Source organism: Mastigoproctus giganteus, chromosome 2, assembly GCF_048544385.1.
Source record: "Mastigoproctus giganteus isolate SK-2022 chromosome 2, ASM4854438v1, whole genome shotgun sequence".
Classification (NCBI taxonomy): domain Eukaryota; kingdom Metazoa; phylum Arthropoda; class Arachnida; order Uropygi; family Thelyphonidae; genus Mastigoproctus; species Mastigoproctus giganteus.
The window spans coordinates 162,342,200-162,362,390 of NC_143576.1; the positions used below are offsets into that span (position 1 = coordinate 162,342,200).

The 20,191-nt window shown below is 38.8% G+C and overlaps 1 protein-coding gene across 3 annotated transcripts in view; it reads right to left on the reverse strand.

The window, feature by feature from the left end:
• LOC150089714 (NCK-interacting protein with SH3 domain) overlaps positions 1-20,191 on the reverse strand; it is a 167,728-nt gene that overhangs the window by 55,027 nt on the left and 92,510 nt on the right. The gene's annotated exons all lie outside the window — the stretch shown is intronic.

The following is a 20,191-nucleotide window of genomic DNA, read 5'->3' on the forward strand; positions in this document are numbered from 1 at the left end:
ATTAAGGGTAAGTTGCTACAATGGATAAAAGGATGGTTAAGTGGGAGAAGACAGAGGGTGGTAATCAATGGGTGCTGCTCTTCGTGGACTACTGTTATTAGTGGAGTCCCAGAGGATTCGGTGTTGGGTCCACTGTTGTTTTGTATATTTATCAATGATATTGATGAAGGTATATCAGGCTTAGTGTCGAAGTTTGCAGATGATACAAAGGTTGGCAGGGTTGCTAATGACAGTAATGGCAGTGTGCTACTGCAAGAGGACCTAGATAATTTGGGCAGATGGGCTAAGAAGTGGCAACTGAAGTTTAACCTTGACAAATGCAAAGTACTGCATATGGGTAGAAGTAACCAGAGAGAAAAGTACCAACTGTGTGGTACTACACTTAAGGTGGTAGAAAATGAAAAAGACCTGGGAATAATTGTGCAGTCAGATATGAAGTTTTCTGAGCAATGCAAACAGGCTGCCAGGGCAGGTCATGGGGTATTGTCAATGATACATAGGAATTTTGCTAACAGGGAAAAGAAGGTGACTGTCCCTCTGTATAACGCAATGGTCAGGCCACGACTTGAGTACTGTGTAGAGGTCCGGAGGCCTCATTTTAGGAAGGATGTCGATTTGCTTGAGCGTGTACAGAGAAGGGCAACAAGAATGGTGAGGGGGAATGAAAGGATCCTCTTACCAAGAGAAACTAAAGTTCTGCAAATTGCACTGGCTGGAGACTAGGCACCAGCACAGTGATCTGATTGAGGTGTATAAGGCCTTGAATGGGTTGAGCACGCTGAATTCTGATGGGATCCTTCCACTTGTTCAGGTTACGAACCTAAGGGTGCTTAAATTCAAATTAAGAAAAGACAGATGTAGAATAGATGTGCAGAAATTTGCCTTTAGCCAGAGGGAGGTTAATTGCTGGAACAAATTTCCATCTGTCATTGTGGAAGTTGATAGGTTGAATAAATTTAAGGAGCAACTGGACAGCCATTTAGAAGGAATGGTGTGATTTTTTTTTTTTTTTGGCTGATGCTGCATAAGCTTGTACACGTGTTTTCTTGCATCACATGCCACTACTACTACTTTGGTGTGACATAAGCACCGGGACAGCAAAATTGAGAGTAAGAGTGTGTTTAGCATTAGCATTAGCATTAGTAGAGGCATTTGATGCAAGAAAGCAAGCTTATGCAGCATCAGCCAAAAAAAAAAAAAAAAAAAAATAAATAAAAAATAACCACTTTCACTTCGCCCTTCTGTTCATTCAAAATACCTCTCCAGCTGAGCCTTAAACTTATTTAGGCTATCAACGTCCACGACAAGGGATGGAAGTCTGTTCAACCAACCGCACGCTGACTAAAGGCAAATTTCCTCACATCTATCCTACATCCGTCTTTCCTCAATTTGAATTTATGGCCTCTCAGGTGATTATTCTGAGCAAGAGGAAGAATCCCATCAGCATTGAGCATGCTCAAACCATTCAAGGCTTTATACACCTCTATCAGATCATCTCGCTGGTGCCTAGTCTCCAGACACTGTAATTTGCAAAACTTAAGCCTTTCTTCGTAAGAGCACCCCTTTCTTCCATTCACTAATCTTGTTGCCCTTCTCTGTACTCGTTGCAGCATCTCTACATCCTTCTTCAAATAAGCCTCCAGGCCTCTATACAGTACTCTACGTGTGGCCTGACCATTGCCTTATACAAGGGAATAATCTCCTCCTTATCCCTGCTAGAAAAATTCCAATACATCATCGACAATACACCATGAGCTATTCTTGCAGGCCGTCTGCACTGCTCAGAAAACTTCATATCTGCCTACACAACCACCCGCAGGTCCCTTCCATTCTCTACCACTGTCAGTGTAGTACCACAGAGTTGATATGTTGCTCTGGGGTTGCTGTTTCCCATATGTAGTACTTTACATTTGTTAATGTTAAACTTCATTTGCCACCTCTCAGCCCATCTGCTCAACATTTCCAGATCCTATTGCAGTAGCATAGTGTCAGTAGTGTCTTTGACAACCCTACCAACCTTCGTATCGTCTGCAAACTTGGACATTAAACTTGATATACCATCATCAATATCATTTATAAATACAGAAAACAATTATGGACCCAATACTGAACCCTGAAGGACTCCACTAATAACATTAGTCCACGATGAGCAGTGTCCATTGATTACCACTCTCTGTCTTCTCCCCCTCAACCACCCCTTTATCCGTAGCAGCAATTTGCCTCCAATACCACACTGCTCCAATTTGTGCACCAGTCTTCCATGTGCAACAGTATCAAAAGCCTTTCTAAGATCCAAGTATATAATATCAAAGTTATTCCCTGCATCCAGTTCCTTTGTAACCACATCATAGTATCCAATCAAATTGGTCAGGCAAGGCTTCCCCTTAACAAAACCATGCTGTGTCTGAGCTATAACTGATGATCCTGCAGTGCTTCTTTAACCAGTGCCTCCATTAATTTTCCGGGAACAGAAGTTAAACTAACAGGTCTATAATTACTTGAGTCGCCCTTTGATCCTCCTTTGTGAATTGGGGTCACATTTGCACATCTCCAGTCCATGGGTTCTTCCCCTGAGTCCAGGGAAGCTCTCATAATTATGGCTAAGGGTTTGCTTACTTCCTTTGCTGCCTCCTTTAATATAACTGGATAGATCCCATCCACCCCAGGTGCCTTTCTTGTATTTATCTTCAACAATTTCTCCTCCACCTTACTCTCAGTTATTACAAGATTCTCTAGCTTACTGCCAGAGTTGAATACACCTCTGGCATTCCCCTCGCTGAATAACTCCTCATGTGTGAATGTCGATTCAAAATATTCATTTAGTTTGTTAGCTACCTGAGCAGGATCATCAACAGTTGACCCATCGATATCAAGTGGACCAATCTGATTCATCCCCTTTCTTCTAGAGTTTACATAAATGAAGAACTCTTTGCTTTTTTCTTTGCATCCCTTGCGAAAGATTTCTTGTAATCTGCCTTCGCCTGCCTAACCTCCTTTGTAACTTGGTTACAGATCAACTTGTATCTATCATAGGCTTCTGTGTCACGTGTTAATTTGTATGTATCCCATGCATTTTTCTTCTCTGCCATATGTCTCATTAGTTCATCTGACATCCACTTAGGCCTAAACTTTGAACAATATTTCTTAGTTTGTATGTAAAGCCTAGTAGCTTTCAAGATAAGTTGTTTGAATGGTTCCCATTTTGAGTTTGCTGTTGGTAACATCATCAGTTGGTCCCACTGTATAGAATTTAAATACTGTCTCGGTCCATCGTAGTCGCCTTTACGAAAGCAATAACCCTTCCCTTTACCCCTAATGGTAGTTACCTCTGAGTAAATCCCACTTCAGCACACTGTGATCACTGCCACCTAGTGGTTCATTTACCTGCAGATTCTTAATGCATGAAGAATCACTACTGATAATCAAATCAAGAGTATTACTCCCTCTAGTTGCCTCCCGAACGTGCTGATGTAGAAAACAATCATCCAATAAATCCACAAAAGCCTTGCTAGTGTGTGAGTGACCAGCCCCCAAATTCCAGTCAATATCTGGGAAATTAAAATCCCCCATTATAAGACTCTCTGATTTACTGGCCAACTCTATTTCCCTGTACAGTTTCTTATTATACTCATCAGAGTCATTAGGCCTATACCACACTCCTACTCTCAATTTTGTTCTCCCAATGCTTATGTCACACCAAACTGGCTCGACACTGCACTGTCCAGCAATGTCGACTGGCTTCACTTCCTTGGATTTTATGTATTTCTTAACTAATAGCATAACCCCTCCTCCCTTCCTATCCTGTCTGTCCTTTCTGTAGACATTGTACTCCCCAAATACCAGTTCTGCATTCCATATATCTTCGTGACACCACGTCCCTGAAATCCCCACAATATCTGCCTTTGATGTTTTGAGCAATACCTCAAATTCATCAAATTTATTTACTAAACTCCTAACATTGGTGCAAGCATCCATGCAAGTATACATGCACCTGTTCTTTTTCTTAGCTACCCTAACACAACCCATGTGTTTACTTGTACCCCAATGATTCCCAGCAGTCTCTGAAATATCCTGCATCTTATTTTCCAGGCTGCGGCTCATTCCAATAGAAGCAGTGCAAGAATCACTTTCACCTCTGCCAGTGGCTACTGTTAATCTATTAGTCCTTGTATCCCCCCAATCTAGCAGTTTTCCGACCCACCTAACACTGCCTCGATAGCATCAGCAAACATTCTTGCACCCTTTCTATTTAAGTGTATCCCATCCCTGTAGAAGCAGTCTCTCCTGTTAACAAGTACAGACCAGGCTGAAAAAAATTCTACCCCTTGAGCCTTGCACAATCTTTCCAGGGCCAAATTGATCGACAGGGCTCTCATCATATACTCCCTCCTATCGTGTCTGGGCAGAATTGCAGACACTTTCAAATTCAACCCTAATTCATGGCTTTTTTTCAACAGTGACCTGTACTTGTTAAGTAATTAGAACTGCATATGTAGCATAGAGGGCATCGCCCCAATTGTATCTCACACCGTGGCCGCCCTCACAACAAGACAGCTGCCACTGCACCACTTCAAACAAACAATGCCTCTCTAGTAGAGAAGACCACTGTTACTCATTTTCAGCACCGCCCAGACGATCGCCCCAAAGCCACCGGGCTCCAACCTCAGTTTTGTATGTATTCCATCTGACAAATTTCCATCTGTCATTGTGGAAGTTGATAGGTTGAATAAATTTAAGTAGGAACTGGACAGCCATTTAGAAGGAATGGTGTGATTTTTTTTTTTTTTTTGGCTGATGCTGCATAAGCTTGTACACGTGTTTTCTTGCATCACATGCCACTACTACTACTTTGGTGTGACATAAGCACCGGGACAGCAAAATTGAGAGTAAGAGTGTGTTATTGGCCTAATGACTCTGATGCGTATAATGAACAGCTGTATAGAGAAATAAAGTGGGCCAGTAAATCAGTTTGTCTTATAGAGGGGAATTTTAATTTCACAGATATTAACCGGAAATTGTGGGTTGGACACTCACACATCAGCAAAGGCTTTTATGGATTTATTGGACGATTGTTTTTTACAGCAGCATGATTAAGTCAACCAGAGGGAGTAATACTCTTAATCTGATCATCAGCAGTGATTCTTTGCACATTAAGAATCTGCAGATAAAGGGGCCTCTAGGTGGCAGTCATCACAGTGTGCTGATGTGGGATTTACTCAGAGATAACTACCATCAGAGGTAAAGGGGTGGGTTTTTGCTTTCATAAAGGTGACTACAGTGTCTGAGACAGTTTTTAAATTCTATACAGTGGGCCCAACTGATGATGTTAACAACAGAAAATTCTAAATGGGGAGCATTCAAAGAATTAATCTTGAAAGCTACTAGGCTTTTTGTCCCTACTTAAGAAATACTATTCAAGGTTTAGGCCTAAATGGTGGCCAATGAACTAATGAGACTCGTGGCAGAGTAAGAAAAATACATGGGATACATAAATTAATGGGTGACACGGAAGCCAGTGGTAGATATAAGCTGGTCTGTAATCAGGTCACAAAGGGAATTAGGCAGGCAAAGGCAGATTAAGAGAAATCTTTGGCAAAGAATGCAAAGAAAACCAGCAAAGACTTCTTTACTTATGTAAATTCTAGAAGGAAGGGGATGAATCAGATTTTCCACTTGATGATCCTGCTTGGGAAACTAACAAACTGAATGAGTATTCTGCATCAAAATTTACACATGAGGAGTTATTCAGGGAGAAGAATGCCAGACATGGGATATTAAACTCTAGCAGTGAGCTAAATGATTTTCTAAGAGCAAAGTGGAACAGAAATTGCTGAAAATAAAAATAAGAGAGGCATCTGGGGTGGATGGGATCTATCCAGTTATATTAAAGGAGGCAGCAACGTAAGCAAACCTTTAGCCATAATTATGACAGCTTTCTTGGACTCAGGGGAGGTGCTCATGTACTGGAGATGTGCAAATGTGGCCCCAATTCACAAAGTAGAATCAAAGGGTGACACAAACAATGCAGGACCATCTAGACAAGACTTAAGTTATAGTTTGGACACGGCATGGGGTTTGTTAAGGGAAAGTCTTGTCTGAACAATTTGATTGGATACTATGATGTGGTCACAAAGGAATTGGATGCACAGAATAATTTTGATATCATATACTTGGATCTTAGGAAGACTTTTGATACTGTTGCACGTGGAAGACTACTGTACAAATTGGAGCAGTGTGGCAATAAGGGCAAGTTGCTGCTATGGATAAAGGAATGGTTGAGTGGGAGAAGACAGAGAGTGGTAATCAATGGACACCGCTCTTCATGGACTAATGTTATTAGTGGAGTCCCCCAAGGTTCAGTGTTGGGTCAATTGTTGTTTTCTGCATTTATTAATGATATTAATGAAGGTATATCAGGCTTAATGTCTAAATTTGCAGATGATATGAAGGTTGGCAGGGTTGTTGATGACACTAACGATAGTATGCTACTGCAACAGGATCTAGAAAAGTTGAACGGATGTGCAACTGCAGAGGTGGCAACTGAAGTTATACATTGACAAATGTAAAGTACTGGATATAGGTAGCAGTAATCCCAGAGTAACCTATCAACTATGTAGTACTACACTCAGGGTGGTAAAGAATGAAAAGAACCTGAGGGTAATTGTGCAGTCAGATATGAAGTTTTCTGAGCAGACGGTGTGCAAGAATAGCTCATGGTGTCTTGTCAATGATATGGAGTAATTTTTATAGCAGGGACAAGGAGGTGATTAACCCTGTGTATAAGGCAATGGCCTGGCCACACCACACCTTGAGTATAGTATACAGGTATGGAGGCCTCATTTTAGGAAGGATGTAGAGCTGCTGAAATGAGTAGAGAGAAGGGCAACAAGATTAGTGAATGGAACAAAGGGTTGCTCTTACAAAGAAAGGTTTAAGTTTTGCAAATAGTGTCTGGAGACTAGGCACCTGCGAGGTGATCTGATTGAGGCTCAAACCATTCAAAACCATATGTTTTGAATGGTTTGAACAAGCTCAATACTGATGGGATTTCACCGAACTTTTCCACTGTTTGTCCATTAAATGAGTAACATAAGCCAGAATATCATCAGTGGATCGACATTGATGGAATCCATACTGGCGATCGTTGATCAGAAGGAAGGTTTCTAGATAGTTTAAGAGTTGGTGGTTAATTGATTTCCCCATTACTTTAGAAAGAGTAGCAGTGATTGAAATGGGATAATACTTGGATGGGAGGGATTTGTCACCCTTTTTAGGAACTGGCTGGATATGAGCAAATTTCTAAGCAGAAGGAAAAACACATTTGGAATAAGAAAGTGAAACAATACAGCGGAGCACAGGAGTAAGTTTAGGAGCACAGGTTTTGAGAACAAGCGGAGAATTAACACCAGGACTTTGAGTTTTCTTAACATCAATATTCGCTAAAGTCCTTCTGAATTTCTTTTGACGGAAGACCACAGGAAGCATTGAATATGGAGCATGCTGGGAATGGTGGGAGGTGTTTTACCAAGATCATTAATACATGAGTTGGAAAAAAAATGGGATGCTAGCAGGTCAGCTGTTTTATTGGTTGAAGTGATAAGAGAACCATCTGGTATTGACAGAGGTGGGAACAGAGTTGGGCAAAAGTTGCCGCCAATAGCTTTGGCAAGAGACCAGAATGCTCAGCTACCATTAGGGCAAGAAGAAAGTTTTCTACTCTTAACCTGTTCAAAATCTAGTTTGGACTGATTAATAACTGCTTTACAATTGTTGCGAGCTCTGGTGTAGGCAGAATTGGAAACAAGAATTGGAAACAAGCCAATTACGATATAGTAGTAGTAGTGGCATGTGATGCAAGAAAGCAAGTGTATGAGCTTATGCAGCATCAGCCAAAAAAAAAAAAAAAAAAAAAATCACACCATTCCCTCCAAATGCCTGTCCAGTTCCTCCTTAAATTTTTTTAACCTATCAACTTCCACAACAACAGATGGAAGTTTGTTCCAGCAATTAATCACCTGCTGGCTAAAGGCAAATTTCCACACATCTATTCTACATCTGTCTTTTTTTAATTTGAATTTATGCCCCATTAGGTTCGTAATCTGAACAAGTGGAAGGATCCCATCAGAATTCAGTGTGCTCAACCCATTCAAGGCCTTATACAGATCACCGCACAGGTGCCTAGTATCCAGCCACTGCAATTTGCAAAACTTAAGCCTCTTTTGGTAAGAGCATCCCTTCATTTCCCTCACAAATCTTGTTGCCCTTCTCTGTACACGCTCAAACAAATCTACATTCTTCCAAAAATGAGGCCTCCAGACCTGTACGCAGTACTAAAGGCGTGGCCTGACCATTGCCTCATACAGAGGGACAATCACCTCATTTTACCTGCTAGAAAAATTCCTATATATCATTGACAAAACCCCATGATCTGCCCTGGCAGCCTGTCTGCACTGGTCAGAAAACTTCATATCTGACTGCACAATTACTCCCAGGTCTTTTTCATTTTCTACCACCTTAAGTGTAGTACCACACAGTTGGTACGTTTCTCTGGGGTTACTTCTACCCATATGCAGTACTTTGCATTTGTCAAGGTTAAACTTCAATTGCCACTTCTTAGCCCATCTGTCTAAATTTTCTAGATCCTGTTGCAGTAGCACACTGCCATTACTGTCATTAACAACCCTGCCAACCTTTGTATCATCTGCAAACTTTGACACTAAGCCTGATATACCTTCATCCCTCTCGTGTTTGGGGTTTACATTAAAAAAAAAAAATCAATATCACTGATAAATATACAAAACAACAGTGGACCCAACACCGAACCCTGTGGGACTCCACTAATAATATTAGTCCACGAATATGCAACATTCTTCTCTTGAACAGCCTTAACACATTTATTGGAAAATCAAGGTTTAGATAAAAGTTGTGATTTTAAGGTGGAATGTGGAATAAAGGATTCCATTCCTACTAGAATAATTTCACTGACACGATCTGAGCAAATGTCAACATTAGATGTTTTGAAACAGTAATCCAACCAAGGAAAAGAAAAGAAATCTCACAGGTCATTCCATTTTGCATTCTTGTAATGCCAAACAACACGAGGTTGGAAATAGCCATGAGATAAAGGCTCCATTGGAGAAGAGACAATCACGAAGTTGTGATTTGAAAAGGACCTTTCACTTTGGCCATGTACTTAGAAGGGTTGTTTGTGAGAAAAAGATCAAGCACGTTGGCTGTATGGTTAGGATTGTCTGGTATTCTGGTAGGTATATGAACAATCTGTGCGAGGTCATTAGTAATTGCAAAAGCCTCGGTATCTTGACTAGCTGGGTCTGTGTGACTAGAGAATGGAAGCCAGCCGGAGTTGTGAACATTAAAATCACCAAGGAAAATTACCTCACTGTTAGGAAAGTTGGACTGGAGAAAGTCAAGTTGCAAAGAGAGGAAGTCAAAGAGCTCCAAGTAATTTGTGGAGTTGGGAGAACGGTAGAGACAACAGATGAATTTGCACAATAAGGTAGAGAGATTTTAAGCCAGAGAAGTTCAAAGAGAGGAGATTCCAAATTACCAAGTCTCTGACAGGGAATATCGGAACGGAGATATGCACAAGTACCACCTTTGAGGCAAAAGGAATCATACAGTGAATAATTTGGGCAACTGAGATGAGCAGTGGTTGAATCAACTGATAACTGAGATTCTGTCAGAAAAAGTACATGGGTTTCGGTACACTGTAAGTGGAAATGGACATCATTGAGATTAGAACTGAGACCATGTATATTTGTGAAGTGAACTAGGAAGTCAACTAGGCTAGCAACTTATATAACTGACTCTACCCCCTAAATGGTACTGTCAGGTGATTTCAGTTAATCATCCTAACAAGGCACTGCTCTAAGAGTTTTCACAGAGATGGAGGGGCATGTCCATACTCCAATTTAATTGGAATATGAACACTCACTCACTCACTCACCTAAAAGTATTTGAAAACCTCTATTTATTCCTTATATACCCATTTTTGGAAAATAACAAAATGTAACATTTACTTAATATAATAAAGGTTTTCTTTAATGGACTTTGGAAACAAGAGACAGCACTCACTGAAGGCTTTCTGTCAAAATGGGACCCATGATATGACTGCCTCAAGCTAATAGTAATCACTATCAGTTAAAACATTTTAACAATATAGCAATTTAACTCTCACAGCTAACAAGAAAGCTGGCCTTGCTTTTTGTTTATCAATACAGATAATTTCAACGAGACAGAAAAACTGAAGTACTGTATGAAGCATTTCTCTTCTCTTTTTTGACCACCGAAATAACTTATTGAAATACTAATGTGTTTACAGTCTTTGTTTATAGTATCTAACTTGTGTTTATAGTTATTGCTGAAATTCACATGCCATCTAAAAGCATCCAGTGTACAAGTAAAATTTATATACAAACTGAAAATTTTGCTCTTAGTGGTCAAGTGTCAAGTTTTTCCATTCCATAAAGTTGTCAAGGAGCAGAGAGTCATTGGATAAAGTCTTTAACTTCATTAGTTGTTCTTATATAATATCGGGTAAATACACCATAGTTAACCCATATATTTGAGCTACGATTGTAGCATAGAAGGCATCGTTTTAATTGTATCTCATAATGTGGTTGCCTTCACAACAAGATAGCTACTATTGAATTACTTCAAATAAATAACGCTTCTCTAGTAGAGAAGACTACTGTTATTTATTTTCAGCGTGCCACCACCCAGACGATCGTTTCGAAGCTTTTTGGCTTCGTCATCAGTGGGCGGGTAGGTAATACCGTCATCAGTGGGCGGGTAGGTAATCTCAAATCAGCAATTTCAGAATCTGATCCTTGCTAGATCTTTCAGTTTTTTTGGATTTTGGGTGATTCTATCATAACCATAAAAAAAATAACCAAAAAAAAAAAAAAAAAAAAACTGCAAAATGTATTGCATTTGTATACTGCAACTTATCTTCATAGTACTGTATCAATGTAGATTTTTTTCCCCCCAAGAGGAAAGTAATGTACAATACATTCCTCTGGTATTTACCTAAAAGTAAATTTCATTATTTCCCTCTTCTAAAATACACCATACAATGCATGATATATTTTGGAAGAAAAAAGTGAAATTTTTACCAACTCATTCACTGAAGTCCCAGTGTCAAGCATTAACATAACCTCTTCCACAATAGTTATGCACCTGTATATGCATTTTAAGGGGGCATAGTTATATCCACTGACCAATTTTTTTTTATTTTATGTGGTATACAAGTAAATACAAATAGACAAGAGCTGAGTAAAATCATTTGATTTTAACCAAGGAGAGACTTTCTGCTCTCATTGAATCATCAATGCTAAGGCTACCGGTTTATGTTACTTAACCTTAAACTAGATATCCACCACTGGTTTAAGTTTGATTTGAAACAATTTGTTAGAAGTCTGTGTTCAAGTGGACTATGTAATTTGCACATTGATTCACCAATATCAGTGAACCTAAATTAGAGAAAAATATCATTATCCGTGGTTCTATCTAAGTTGGTTTTAAATTTTACAGCATCACCTAAATGTTAAAATAACATACACACCATCAGGAATGGTTGTTTCGAAGCTTACTAGCTTCAAGAAGTAAGAGTTCTGGAGGATGGTTTCCATTAGTAAATGCCAATTAACATTATGTAAAACTGTGAATAATGTATTTTGTTTAAATGAAACACACAAGCAGAATATGGAAGTAAAACTTCCCCTGAAAAACATACCTGTTATCTTTGCCTTTAACCATTTCAATTGGGCCACATAGAGCAAATCCTACACATGCAGTAGTTGAAAAAAAGAACCACTGGGTGACAGATCACAATGTACTGATGTGGGAATTACTTAAAGATGTAACTACCATCAAGGCTAAAGGAAAGGGCTTTTGCTTTCATAAAGGTGACTACAGAGGTCTCAGACAGTTTTTAAATTCTATACAGTGGGATCAACTGATGATGTTACCAACATGAATTCTAAATGGGAAGCCTTCAGGGACTTAATTTTGGAGGCTACTAGGCTTTTCATTCCAACTAAGAAATACTGTCCAAGATTTAGGCCTAAATGGATGTCAGATGAATTAATGAAGCTCGTGGCAGAGAAGAAAAATGTATGGGATGCATATAAAGTATCAGGTGACACAAGCCTATGGTAGGTATAAACTAGTCTGTAATCAAGTCACAAAGGAGGTTAGGCAGCCAAAGACAGATTACGAGAAATCTTTGGCAAAGGACGCAAAGAGTTCTTTACTTAAGTAAACTCTAAAATGTAAGGAATGAATAAGATTGGACCACTTAACATAGATGGGTTGACTATTGATGATCATACTCAGGTAGTTGATAAACTGAATGAGTATTTTGCATCTACATTCACACATGAGGAGTTATTCAATGAGGGGAGTGCCAAAAGTTTATCAAATGCTAACAGGGAGCTAAGTGATTTTGTAATGACTGAGAGCAAAGTGGAGGAGAAATTGTTGAAGTTAAACATAAGGAAGGCAGCTGGGGTGGACAGGATATATCCAGTTATATTAAAGGAGGGAGCAAAGGAAGTAAGCAAACCCGTAGCCATAATTATGAGAGCTTCCTTGGACTCAGGGGAGTTCCTCATAGACTGGAGGTGTGCAAATGTATCACCGATTCACAAAGGGGGTTCAAAAGGTGACACAAGTAACTATAGACCTGTTAGTTTAATTTGTGTTCTGGAGAAAATAATGGAATCACTGGTTTTTTTTTATTTTATGTGGTATACAAGTAAATACAAATAGACAAGAACTGAGTAAAATCATTTGATTTTAACCAAGGAGAGACTTTCTGCTCTCATTGAATCATCAATGCTAAGGCTACCGGTTTATGTTACTTAACAATCTAGACAAGATCATCTAGACAAGACTGCAATAATAGTTAAGACACCATGGGTTTGTAAAAGGAAGGTCTAGTCTGACCAACTGATTGGATACTATGATGTGGTCACAAAGGAACTGAATGCCAAAAATAATTTTGATATCATATACTTGGATTTCAGCAAACCTTTTCATACTGTTGCACATGGAAGACTGCTGTACAAATTGGAGAGGTATGGCATTAAGGGTAAATTGCTACAATGGATTAAGGGATGCTACTCCAACTGGATCTAGATTAGTTGGGAAAATGGGCTGAGAAGTGGCAACTGAAGTTTAACATTGACAAATGCAAAGTACTGCATATGGGTGGCAATAACCAAAGAGAAACGTACCAACTGTGTGGTACTACACTCAGGGAAGTGGAAAGTGAAAAAGACCTGGGCATAATTGTGCAGTCAAATATGAAGTTCGCTGAGCAGTGCAGATGGGCTGCCAGGGAAGGTCATGGAGTCTTGCCAATGATATATAAGAATTTTGCTAGCAGGGACAGGGAGGTGATTATCCTGTTATACAAAGCAATGGTCAGGCCACACCTACAGTACTGTGTACAGGTCTGAAGGTTTCATTTTAGGAAGGATGGAGAGTTGCTAGAACGAGTAAAAAGAAGGGCAACAACATTGGTGAGGGGAACAAAGGGGTGCTCTTACCAAGAAAGGCTTAAGTTCTGCAAATTGCAGCACGTGGAGAGTAGGCATCTGCGAGGTGATCTGATGGGATTCTTCCTCTTGCTGATGGAATTGTTCCTCTTGCTCAGACTAAGAACCTAAGGGGGGACACAGTTTCAAATTGAGGAAAGATAATTGAAGAATAGATGTGCGGAAATTTGCCTTTAGCCAGTGAGTAGTTGATTGGTGGAACAGGCTTCCATCTTTTGTTGTGGAAGCTAATAGCATAAATAAATTTAAGGCTGAGCTAGTTAGGTATTTGGAACGAATGGAGGGGTGAAATGGGAGGGTTTTTTTTTTTTTGGCTGATGCGTATAAGCTTGCTTTTTTTTGCATCGTATGCCTCTACTAATGCTAATAAAATAAAAATTTGTATACATTACCTGCACTTCATTTGATTACCATGGAGATGAAATATTTGCCTCTAACTTGAACACAAGTCTTGAACACCTTAGTCCTGAGGACTTGGCACTTGATATTCAGTGAGAATGAAATTTAATGCAAATAATATGTACATATTTTGATTTTCTATCAACTAATGCATTGAAACACTCTTACAATCCTATGGCAAGAGTTGCAGCTTTAATGTTGTTTACAAACACAATAAAATTTCTAAAAACAGGAAAGAACCTTTTTATAGGGATGGGATACAATTAAATAGAAGATATGCAACAATATTTACTGGAAGTATAAAGGCAGTATTAGATGAATTGGATTGGTGGGATACACAGACTAACAGTTTAACAGCAGCGCAAGCAGAGACAAAATCAATTTTTCTAGTGCTTCTATTCACACATGCAGCATTCTTGGAAACAAAAGTAGAGAATTCCAAGGAATGCTGGGAGTTACCACGGGGCAAACAATTATATTACTAAAAGCAAAAAATATACTTATACTTGCTTGTACTAATTCTAGCACAGTAAATAACAGCAAACTCATCAAATGCTAACATTATATGGATATAAGATACACGATGCTATCCAGATATAGGAAATGCAGAATATGAATATGAGGATTTCTATGTGTACAGAAAGGGTAGAACAGGATGTGGGGCCTCCCCATATCCTATATGGTGTATAGGATTTGGCCAACCCCATATGGTGTTGGTTAACGAGCTCAGTTAATACAGTTAAGTTGTTAGAGTAATGTTGAATCAGTCTGGTTTGACATAAGCATTGGGAAAACAAAAATAAGAATAGGAGTCTGTTATAGGTCAAATTTTGCCTCGTAGCCAAGTGGTCAGGAGCAGGAGTGCAGCAGCACAAGCTCTTTGAGTAGACTGGTGTTCAAGCCCCTGACTGCTAAATACAGTCAATCTGCCAACCCGCACTGGACCAGTGTGGCAGATTATGGTCCGCTTGTGGACCATTTGTAATCAATGGATATGGCTCATCGTGGACTAATGTTATTAGTGGAGTCCCTCAGGGTTCAGTGTTGGGTCCATTGTTGTTTTCTGTATTTATAAATGATATTGATGATGGTATATCAAGCTTAATGTCCAAGTTTGCAGACTATACAAAGGTTGGCATGGTTGTTAAGGACACTACTGACAGTACACTGCTGCAACAGGATCTAGAAAAGTTGAGCAGGACTGAGAGGTGGCAAATGAAGTTTAACATTGACAAATGTAAAGTACTACATATGGGAAACAGTAACCCCCAGAGTAACGTATCAACTCTGTGTTACTACACTGACAGTGGTAGAGAACGAAAAGGACCTGGGGGTAATTGTGCAGGCAGATATGAAGTTTTCTGAGCAATGCAGGCAGATATGAAGTTTTCTGAGCAGTGCAGACAGTCTGCAAGAGCAGCTCATGGTGTCTTGTTAATGATATACAGGAATTTTTCTAGCAGGAATAAGGAGGTGACTATCCCCTTGTATAAGGCAATGGTCAGGCCACACCTTGAGTACCGTATACAGTCTGGCGGTCTCATTTTAAGAAGGATGTAGAGCTTTTGGAACGAGTACAGAGAAGGGCAACAAGATTAGTGAATGGAATGAAGGGTTGCTCTTAAGAAGAAAGGCTTAAGTTTTGCAAATTGCAGTGTATGGAGACGAGACACCTGCAAAGTGATTGAGGTGTATAAAGCCTTGAATGGCTTGAGCAAGCTCAATGCTGATGGGATTCTTCCTCTTGCTCAGAATAATCACCTGAGAGGGCATAAATTCAAATTGAGGAAAGACAGATGTGGGATAGATGTGTGGAAGTTTGCCTTTAGCCAGATTTGTTGTTGTTTTGAATTTTAGGAGCATTAGCAACTAGGGCCATAATGCTCCATGAATATGCGGTGGTCATTCCCTGACCTTTCCGCATCCTCTGTATTTGGTGGTGACGGGCTCGAACCCCGGTCTAATCAAGAAGCATGTGCTACGCACTGTTGCTCCTTTCCACCTGGCTATGGAGGCGCCTGCCTTTAGCCAGCGGGTAGTTGGTTGGTGGAACAGACTTCCATCTCTTGTTGTGGAAGTTGATAGCCTAAATAAATTTAAGGCTGAGCTGGACAGGTATTTGTAATGATGGAAGAGTGAAATGGGAGTGGATTTTTTTTTTTTTTTTTTTTGGCTGATGCTGCATAAGCTTGCTTTCTTGCATCATATTCCTCCACTGATGCTAATTTCCCTCACCATGAATTGTTGAGGAGGCTTCCATCCTGAGTGGGTTGATAATGGCTGCAATTTACCTTTTTTTATAGGCCAAATGATTGTGATGAGTATAATAAAAAACTATACAGACAAATAAAGTGAGTCAGTAATCAGAATGTGTTATAATGGGAGATTTTAACTTTCCAGGTATTAACTGGAACATGTGGGAGTTATCACGGAGCAAACAATTATATTACTAAAATCAAAAAAAGTACACATATACTTGCTTGTACACTGATTCTAGTTGTTGCAAATATGAATATATTAGTAAAGGGGTGTGTCTGGAAATGCTTGTATTCAATTTCATCTTCAGTGCTGCTACGTTTATTGTTGCTCAGGTAGTTATTTATGTCCGATCTGTGGAGCTTAAGTCTGAGGCGTAGCTTGTTGCCTGCTTGGCCAACATATTTACAGTTATAGGTGATGAGATAGATGATGTTGTTGCATTTGCAGAAAACTGGATCCCTAGAATTATCCGTATGGTGATGTGGATGCATATATGGACAATACAACAAAGTTTGCTAGTACAGGTGTTAAATTTTTGGCAGCAGAGGGAAAGGTGGCTGATAGGGGTAGAATCCTCAATATATAGGCAGGAAGCATTAGATGCTGATTTGCTTGTTGTTTGTTATTTGGTTTTTAGGAGCATTTAGCAACAAGGCCATATTGCTCCGGGATATGCGGCAGTCATTCCCTGACCTTTCCACATCTTCCGTATTTGGTGGTGACGGGCTCGAACCTCGGTCTAATCAAGAAGCGTGTGCTACGCACTGCTGCTCCTTCCCACCTGGCTATGGAGGAGCCTGCTGATTTGCTCTGAGTGATGTGTAGCCTATGTGTATGTGTAGTGTCCGTAATATCTGTCAGAGGGCTGTACAGAGCATTAGCCTATGGGGTCCAGTTTAACCTACTAGTAGGTTAAACTTGACCCCAGTTACATACTGGAGTTTTGATTATGATAAATTAGTAGTTTGAAGGTTTTAATCACTTTTTAATCACCCCTGATGAAATCACCAAAATCATCACAATTGCAACAATGAGTAATTTTACTTTACTAACTGCATGTTTTTTCAGTACTTTCTTGCAATTTTACTATGGATTCAACAGACAGTTCTTTAGACTACTCTTCCCTATATCTATAGGCTCTATATATCTTATCTATATTCCTTATAGTTGTTAGTTTCTCTACTATTAATGTAGTAATCTAGAACTATAATCCCTTATGCTTTTCATACTCTTTTTTAGCTTTCATATTCATTACCCCTCTCTCAAAAACTCAATACTATATATATATATATATATATATATAATATTTGATTATAGTCTAAGTAAATAAGGTATGGTATATTATGTTAGAATTTTATTATGTGGTGTCCAAAAATATAATAATGATACAATATAAATATAAAGAAATATGTATACCGGCTGGCTGCCCATTAAAAATTTATATACCCGTATATCAAGGCACCAAAACGCTATAATAGCTGATACCAGCCCCCATAAGTCAAACCTAGTAAAGAAAAATCATAAGTAAAATAAGGTAGTAATAATATAACACAATATGTTAATTATGGGTAGTAGGATACATTGAAAGGGACGTTATCAAGGGCTAACCCTCTCAATATATCCCTCCAATAATCAACAGAGCTATCAGTTTCTGTTGTCATCTGCCTGTATAACGCAGCCAAAAAAGTAATAATAAGGTCTAATGGTTAGGTGTATAATTTAGTTGTTCACAGGCAAGATGACAATTAGCCCGACCGATAGCTATCGGTCGGGCTAATTGTCATCTTGATATACGGGTATATAAATTTTTAATGGGCAGCCAGCCGGTATACATATTTCTTTATATTTATATAGTATCATTATTATATTTTCGGACACCACATAATAAAATTCTAACATAATATACCATTAAACAGCATGTACCTTATTTACTTAGACTATAATCAAATATAATATTATGAAGGATGTAATGTTCTATCTACAATAGATGGCATTAATCCGATCTGGACAATATTGCTTAAGATATTTATTAATTGTTCATATTATAGAGATATATATATATATATATATAGGTCGACCATCAGTAATCCGGCAGTGTTGGGATCTGTGGGGTGCCGGATCACCGGTGGTTATTTTAGCACATACATTTTACCCAACAGCTAACCACTACCTCCTACCTTTAACACGTTGACTGCCAAGCTAGTTTAAGAAAAAATTTTCCCAGGGGCCAAAAAATATTTAGGAAATAATTTGATTAGTAATTCTAAAATAAATATGTAATGTCAGTGTTGTCGTTTTTTCGCTTAAAATTTAAAAAAAAAAAAGTCTTTTTTATGTTGCATATATGTGGCCACATATGTTGGTTAGTTTATTTCTTGAGAAGCCGTGTCAGCCACATACATGTGAAGGTCATTTGTGATTCGTTTATTGCGAGTGCTGCAATAAAACTAATTACGATAAAATAAACTCTCAAACATCGCAATAAGTTTGTCAGTATTGTTAGAGATTTTGTGAAAACAAGTTCGTTAGCACGCTATATTATCAATTCATATTGTGTTGTGTTTTACTGCAAGTTTATATACGTGTGTTGTAAAAATAAAAAAAAAATCTAAAAAGAAATGGCTAAAATAAAATTACTAAGATAAGAGGAACTGAGAGAAATTGCTGGAATTTACAATTAAGCAGAGTTAAACTTCTCACAGACACACTGCTGTCGAGTTTTTTCAGAAGTTCAACTTTATCTGTTATGGACAATGTACGGTGTTTGCGCTTTACACCACGAGAGGTACTTCCTTTATGCATTGGAACCATGGCTGAGGCTAAATGTGAGCAGGTTATAATAATAATAATAATAAATGCAGAAAAACAAGTAGGGATGGCTTGCCAGAGTTTACGAGTTCGTGCCAACAGCTGATGCTGAAACCAACGCCACCAAAAGTGGCAGGTCGGTGCGTCAACACAGGAAATTTGAAATTACGTTCACAGAAATTATGTCCAAATTAGCGGTGGAACCGGATTAGTGATGGTCGATCTGTATGTATGTATGTGTGTGTGTGTATATATATATATACACACACACACACACACACACATACATATATGTTTGAATAATGTCATTTAGAAAATAAAATGAAATAAATAAGAAAATAAATATAGAGCTATCATTAGAGGCAGCAAAAATACACATCCTCCACATGATGCCCATTACATAACCGATAATAAACATAACATTAAAATCAAATTAAAACATATGCCAGTAGTATGGCAAAACTGTAGAGCGAAAATTTAACATAAAAATTAGATCAATAGGGAGGGGGAAAGTAAAGGTAACAAGACAGAAACTGTAGCCGAAAGCCTCCAATTAATTCAGAAATTCAATTAAATCCAATTAATAGTAATTCCGTATTAAAATAAGGCAATTATTTAGAAATTTAGTGGTACCCCCCCAGTTCCAAGAGACGTGAAATATCACCGAAAAGGGGACTAAATGAACTACTAAAATAAAACAAAGTAACAAAATAATAGACTGACCATTATGCCCCATGACCATTATTGGCCTCGTGACGGAGGACACGAGGCCAATAATGGTCATGGAATCGCCGCATTTCGATTGCTAGACAAATCGTCGCAAAGACGAACCAATTCACCAAGTACCAAACCACCCCTCCATCCTCCGATCCTTGGTCCTTTGATTGTTTCGCCTTTGCAACGATTTGTCTAGCGACTGAAATGCAGCGATTCCATGACCATTATTGGCCTCGTGTCCTCCGTCGATATAGGGCATAATGGTCAGTCTATTATTTTGTTACTTTGTTTTATTTTAGTAGTTTGTTTAGTCCCCTTTTTTGGTGATATTTCACATCTCTCGGAACTGGTACCTTACTGGGGGGGGGTCGCTAAACTTCTAAATAATTGGCCTTATATTTTAAATTTTAATATGGAATTAATAT